Source organism: Coregonus clupeaformis, unplaced genomic scaffold, assembly GCF_020615455.1.
Source record: "Coregonus clupeaformis isolate EN_2021a unplaced genomic scaffold, ASM2061545v1 scaf1207, whole genome shotgun sequence".
NCBI lineage: Eukaryota > Metazoa > Chordata > Actinopteri > Salmoniformes > Salmonidae > Coregonus > Coregonus clupeaformis.
The window spans coordinates 32032-39842 of record NW_025534661.1 but is presented as its reverse complement, the minus strand read 5'-3'; the positions used below and the strand labels follow the sequence as shown (position 1 = coordinate 39842).

At 44.0% G+C, this 7811-nt stretch overlaps 1 pseudogene; it reads left to right on the top strand.

Annotated features, from left to right (window-relative positions):
• The first annotated feature begins 224 nt into the window (after nucleotides 1-224).
• Nucleotides 225-1382, top strand: LOC121556715 (annotated as a pseudogene).
• Nucleotides 1383-7811: the final 6429 nt, after the last annotated feature.

Below are 7811 nucleotides of genomic sequence, written 5' to 3'. Positions count from 1 at the left end.
AAAGGTGTCATCATTCTCCTCAATGGCCTGCTTTATTTCAGACAGCCGTATGTCATTCCTGGCCCTCACCATTTCCACCACTGCCCACTCCTGCTGGTCGTTCAGCACACGGCCACCACCACGGGGTCTTCTGTCAATTCTGAGGGTAGAACAAGAGTATACTGTCAGTAGATCATACTGGAAGAATACTGGAACAAGTTATGTGAATTTACATGCATTACAACATGTGCAGTCTGTGCAGCTACGCCAGCAGAGACACCTACAAGCTGAAGAGACACATGAGGACTCGGGAGTGAAGCCATATGAATGCTACATCTGCCACGCCCGTTTCAGTGGAACCATGAAGATGCACATCCTGCAGAAGCACACACCACTGCCCCCACTGTGACACAGCTATCGCCCGCAAGAGTGACCTGGGTGTCCATCTGCGTAAGCAGCACTCGTTCATTGAGCAGGGCAGGAAATGCCGTTACTGTGATGCTGTGTTCCACGAGCGCTATGCTCTCATCCAGCACCAGAAGTCCCACAAGAATGAGAAACGCTTCAAGTGTGACCAGTGTGACTACTGCTGCAGACAAGAGCGCCACATGCTGATGCACAGAGAGAAGCACAGGCGCACGCACACAGGAGAGAAGCCTTACTCCTGTAGCCAGTGCGAGAAGACCTTCCGTCAGAAGCAGCTCCTGGACATGCACTTCCGGCGCTACCAGACCCCAACTTTGTGCCGACTGCCTTTGTGTGCACAAAGTGTGGCAAGACCTTCACCCGCAGGAACACCATGGCCAGACATGCAGAGAACTGTTACGGGATCCTGGTGAAGGAGAGAATGGAACCCCCACCCAAGAGAGGACGAGGTGGGAGGAAGAGGAAGATGCGCTCAAGGAAGGACGATGGATGACGACGACAGTGAGGACAATGCTGATCCTGAGCTGGATGACATTGATGAAGAGGATGAGGAGGCTGAGGCGGCACTGCTGGAGGACGAAGAAGAGGAGGAGGAGGAGATGGAGTTGGAGCAGGCTCCACCCACCAAGCCTATCCCTGCCCCTGTGGAGCCTCCCGTGAAGAGAAAACGCGGTAGACCCCCAAGAATGCGCCCAAACCCGCCTCACCTGCCAAAGCTAGCAAGGCTACCCTAAGGGCAAGGCTGCTGCAGCAGCAGCCATCATCCAGGTGGAGGATGAGAATACAGGTGCCATAGAGAACATCATAGTGAAGAATGAGCCAGAGGCTGAGCAGGCTGCCATAGAGGTGGTGATTGAGCAGTCAGAGGAGGCAGAGGCAGGGTGGCGCTGCCTGTAGCAGAGGTTGCGTCCAACGGAGATCTCACCCCTGAGATGATCCTCAGCATGATGGACCGATGCCCACACAGACATCTCTAGGACTTCCCCTTCTCTCAACCTTTCCTTCAAGTGCACCCTCTTCATATGATCTGCCATATTACAAACCACTCCGCTTTACTCTTTATTTTCATAATTTGTTTTTAACAAATCTGTGTTTCTTTCACTCTCAAACCCACATCCTTCCATGCATTCACTGTAACAGTTTAAGTTCCAATTGCTTTGGTCTGGGGCGGCAGGTAGCTTAGTGGGTAAGAGCGTTGTGCCAGTAAACCGAAAGGTCGCTGGTTCTAATCCCCGAGCCGACTAGGTGAAAAAATCTGTCGATGTGCCCTTAAGGCACTTAACGTGTCGCCTGGATAAGAGCGTCTGCTAAATGACTAAAATGTAATGTAAATGTAATGGTAAAGCATAGTGCATATCCAGCAGACTTACCGGTTTTCTTCGAGAAAATGTTCTTATGATTGAATTGACAGTTGATATTTTCAGATTGGGGTGAACTAATCTGGCAGCCTCTGCCATGGTAAGGCCTCTGTTTACCACATGGTCAACAACGATGGCCCAGACTTCATTAGACACAACAGTTCCTTGCCGTCTGCTGTTGTAGAAAATATATGACTCATGAAGTAGTCAACTCAAACATATCTCACAAGAAACTGGAGCCTGTGAATCCAAGAATTAGACTTTTTTATTATCTAATAACGAAAGCCGAAGCAGTTCCATGAAACGGCTGTCTCTCTCTGGCTTAGACATCCCTTTTATAAACCAAATGCACAAACAGGCGTACATGGCATATACAGTTACCCCCGGTTAAGTGATTAACCGTTAAGCGCAGTTAGATTAAGTGATGGTCAAATGTATTTAAACAAATGAGAAGAGAATCATATGAAAAGTATTGACCGAAGGTGCTGGCTCTCTGTCACTCACAGGCAGGGGTGACGAGGGCCTCAGCCAGCCCCAGTAGGATGTACTGGGGAGCCAGCTGGAAGCAGGTCATGGAGGACACCTGGAGCACCTTCCCTGACAGGGCCTGCTCCGTCAGAGGATAGCCCTTCCTGTGGACCTCAGACAGGCCCGCTACCAGGGCAGACTGGGCCGCACACGCATGACCCAGCACTGAGAGAGAGGAGGAGGGAGGGGACAGGAGAAACAGAGAGAGAGAGGGAGAGAGAGAGACATTAATATTGACTGGCTCATTGATGAGGATGGTATTTGTGCATGTGTGTGTGTGGCTGTGTGTGTCTCTGTGTGTGTGTGTGTGTGTGTGTGTGTGTGTGTGTGTGTGCTTACTGATGACTCTGGCGTGGGAGAAGGGTGTTTTCTCCATGGACAGGTAGCAGGAGGTGACACACTCCATGAGAGGGGCCAGCAGCAGCAGAGGTAGGATGCTGATGACGTTCATGGCACCGATGGGCAGGAGGAAGCTGTTCAGGTGCAGGTTAGAGGTCATGGTCTGAATGTAGTAACCTGATGGAATCTGTGTTAGAGGTCCGGGTAACAACAGATTCTAGGACAACTTTATGGAGCCTAAATAAACATTATAGCTTTGCCTGTTTTATCTCCTTTGAAGCATGTCAGTGTAGAGCCCTGATGTTCTCCATTACATTGACCTGCCTGAGTGATGCAGGCTCGGTACAGTATCTGCAAGAGGTACAGGGGAAAGAGCCTGGCCAGGACCTTGACGTTCTCCATGTGCGTCTCACTGTAACGCCCCGTTGTTCTCCTTAGCGCGGACCTGAAGATGAGGTTGAGGATGTGTTACCTTTCTTGGAGCTGAAGATGAGGTTGTTGTGGACCATACGGTCAGTAGCCAGGTTGTTGGCTACTGACTGCTGGATGTAGGTGATACCCAGAAACACTACCATGCACTTCAGGTTCACCAGCCAGTAGAACCTGAGAGGACAACATATCAAACAGGGTTGAGGGGAAACTTTTTGGAATTAAATGCAGGACCTGTGATCTCCACATGAATCTAGGTAGCCACAACCAAATCAGTTAGTCACTGAGAGACTATATATCAATACAGAGATGGGCAAAATATACTGTACATCAAAAATGGATCTTGTTAAAAATACCAGATACTCTAAAGACTAATGTATCAAACTTAAATACAAAATACTTTTGTAGTTGTATGTAGATGAAATACAAATACATACCGGTAAATACATTTGCTAGTACACACCTTCACTACAACAACATTCTCAGTGACGGAAGAAAACAGCTTTTAATTTCTATGACTGTGATATGAGGTTGTTTATCTAAATTAGTTGAATCTACTGATGGTAAGTCTCTCTGGATATACTGTGATATGAGATTGTTCATCTACCTTAGTTGAATGTACTGATGGTAAGTCTCTCTGGATATGAGTCTCTGCTAAATGACTAAAATGACAATGTAAAAATGAACAATTGCAAAGCACACTGGGCATTATTATTGGCCTTCTTTTGGGTGCAGAGCTCATTATTTTAATACCCAGCATATTTTTTCAAGTGTTCTTTTTTACATGTATATTTAGTTCATTTAGCAGACGCTCTTATCACACCATAGTGCTATCAGACTTCTGATACCAATGCAGGGTGAAAGGGGGGCCACAAGATGTGAACCGCTATTTAAAAATGGTATAGAAAAGTATTTAGTATTTTCAAAATACATTGGAGTGTAGTTCATCCCAGCATAATTCAAATGACTAAATACTCAGAAGTAATTAAGATATGTATTTCAAAATGCATGTAACATAAATACAAACTATCTCTGTCGACTACCAAAAAATCTGTCACACTTCCTTATCAAAGAAAACCACACCCCCTCTACATACAGAGTACACATTTTTTGTCATTTACTAGTCACTTTATCAAACCATAGTGCCATCAGACTTCTGATACCAACGCAGGATGAAAGGGGAACACAAAATGTCCAACCCCTATAAAGAATGGTATAGAAAAATATGTTGTATTTTACAACAACAAAATGTTTTGACAAATTACAGGTCTCAAAAGTATCTTGTTCCAAATACATAGGATTGTAGTTCAGGCCAGTGCAATACAAAAATGACAAAATAGTCAAAGTCATTGAAATATGTATTTCAAATACGTATTAACAGAGATACTGCCCATCTCTGTCTCCACATTATATTCTGTAACATGTTGAAGGGAATGCCTGCTGTTGGAAGCGTACTCCACCCTAAAGCCACTCTCCAATTAGTGCCACATCCTGGTTAAGCAGTACACCTTGCTGCAGTCAACTCTCTATGCCCGTTTGGTGAGCCACCATGCGGCTGGTGGGGTCTCCAACCCAGCCACTATCTCAAAGACTATGGACCTCTTGATGAACTCTTTTGATGTAGTTTTGATTGGTATGGTGGCCAAAGACATTTCAGTTATAGTTTTGACTTAAAGGGGATACTTCAGGATGTTGTCAATGAAGCCCTATATTTACTTCCCCCCAGTCAGATGCACTTCTGGATAACATTTGTGGTGACAGAAATTGACTTAGGTACAAGGTCATTAAGTAAGATGACATACAGTTAGTCTTAAAGGTACTAAACGTAGTTATTGTGTGAAGAAGATATAATGAAGAAAACATTCTGCCAGTAAAACTTCATTAGAACAGTGTGTCGCATGAGTTCCTCTTTCTGGTCCTCTGTCTAAATCCAACTGTTCTAGGCGGAGTGCCAAAAGAGCTTCTGGGTGAGGGGCAGCATCCTGTTGTTGATCCTCTGTCTAAACCAACTGTTCTAGGCGGAGTGCCAAAAGAGCTTCTGGGTGAGGCGTAGCATCCTGTTGTTGATCCTCTGTCTAAACCAACTGTTCTAGGAGGAGTGCCAAAACAGCTTCTGGGTGAGGGGCAGCATCCTGTTGTTGATCCTCTGTCTAAACCAACTGTTCTAGGAGGAGTGCCAAAACAGCTTCTGGGTGAGGGGGCAGCATCCTGTTGTTGATCCTCTGTCTAAACCAACTGTTCTAGGGAGGAGTGCCAAAACAGCTTCTGGGTGAGGGGGCAGCATCCTGTTGTTGATCCTCTGTCTAAACCAACTGTTCTAGGAGGAGTGCCAAAACAGCTTCTGGGTGAGGGGCAGCATCCTGTTGTTGATCCTCTGTCTAAAACCAACTGTTCTAGGCGGAGTGCCAAAACAGCTTCTGGGTGAGGGGCAGCATCCTGTTGTTGATCCTCTGTCTAAACCAACTGTTCTAGGCGGAGTGCCAAAAGAGCTTCTGGGTGAGGCGTAGCATCCTGTTGTTGAGATAGAAGTCACAACAGCTCAGCATTAGGGTTGAAAACTGAGATGTGTCAGTTCTCAGAACCCTGTTCCGAGAACTGAAACAGCACCCTGATCTTTTGAGTTTGTAAGTGATTGCCCAGTAATTATGCTCTGAGGAGAGATAGGTATTTTATTTTGCCTTTTCAATGCCTTTTCAAAGTGATTTGTGAAACATTTATTTTTAATTAAACTCCAGGACATTTTCCTGTTTAAACCGGTCCTTTGCCTCCAGTGTCCTGGTCCTAAAAAACCCCTGCAGACAGAGTATTCTACTACCACGGATGGGTAGAAATTACTACATACAATTACAAAATACAGATACAAAATACCATCAAGATCAATGTATCAAAATAAACTACTAAATACTTGTATTTTGTAATGTATTTCATTCAATGTAATGTATTCATTTTAAATACAAAAAATACATTTGCAAGTAACCCGATCCGAACACCAACAACATTCTCAGAAACAGTGACAAAACCTTTTTCTTGCTATGACAGTGATACTGTATTTTGCTATCTACCTTAGTTGAGCAAGTCACTCTGGATAAGCTAAATAACTAAAATGTAAATGTATATGTGAAAATGAACCTACCAAATTAACTGTAAAGCACACTGGGTATTATTATTGGCCTTATTTAGGATGGAGCTCTTTAGAATAATACTCAGCATGCTTTGCAATTATTCATTTTTACATCGACATTTACATTTTAGTCATTTAACAGACGCACTTATCCAGGGTGACTTTTAATTAGTGCCTTCATCTTAAGACAGCTAGGTGAAACAACAAAATATTACAATTATATCAAGTACATTTTCCCTCAACAAAGTATTTATCAACATTTTTACATATACATTTATATTTAGTTAATTTAACAGACGTTCTTATCACACCATAGTGCTATCAGACTTCTGATACCAATGCAGGGTGAAAGGGGGGCCACAACAGGTGAACCGCTATGATAAATGGTGTAGAAAAGTATTTAGTATTTATTTGGAAAATAAAAAATACAAAATGCATTGGAGTGTAGTTCAGCCCAGTGTAATTCTAATGACAAAATATTCAGAAGTAATTAAAATACGTATTTCAAATACATGTAACATAAATACTAACCATCTCTGCCTACTACCCAACACTCTGTCACGCTTCCTCATCAAATAAACCACATCCCCTCTACATACAGAGTACACAGTCAAGTAGGAAGCCACTTCCTGTCCTCTGGTGTAGAGTTCCATGAAACACAAAGTAATCTTTGACACTGCCATTGCTTAAGCTACGGGAGAGAGCACCAAAATGGCAGAGAATCAGGAACTGTTCTGTTGCTCCATCTGTCTGGATCTACTGAAGGATCCGTGACTACTGCCTGTGGACACAGCTACTGTATGGGCTGTATTAAAGAAAGCTGGGATCAGGATGATCTGAAAGGTGTCTATAGCTGTCCTCAGTGCAGAGAGACCTTCACTCCAAGGCCTAATCTGAGGAAAAATAACATGTTGGCTGAAGTGGTGGAGAAACTGAAGAAGACAGGACTCCAGGCTGCTCCCCCTCCTGCTCTGTGCTATGCTGGACCTGGAGATGTGGGCGTGTGATGTCTGCACTGGGACCAGAAAGCAGAAAGCCCTCATGTCCTGTCTGGTGTGTCTGGCCTCTTACTGTGAGACTCACCTCCAACCTCACTACGAATTTCCCTGCTTTCAAGAAGCACCAGCTGGTCAAAGCCACCGCACAACTTACAGGAGAAGATCTGCTCTCATCATGACAAACTGCTGGAGGTTTACTGTCGTACCGATCAGCAGTGTATCTGTTATCAGTGTGTGATGGATGAACATAAAGGCCATGATACAGTGTCAGCTGCAGCAGAGAGGACTGAGAAACAGGTAAGACCAGAACTACTTGTTTGTGACTGTCTGATAAACAAATAATTAAACATACAGTAGGAACTAAGGCTGTTTGAATATGAGATCATTCAAATGAAATCGATCCACGGCAGAACAAATATGAACACAAACCTTGAGTATATTGAGTTTGCTCCAAATGTATCACAATTTTCTGAAGTCAAACACTATTATCATTCCGAATGCCCTTTTAGGAGTTCAAAGTTCAGTCTCAACCCCTTGATACATGTACGTCTACCATAAAAACTATAATCATTAACATAGCAACATAGAAAATGTCATATGGTAAAGGAGCTTCCTCAAGATTTTAGACCTTCC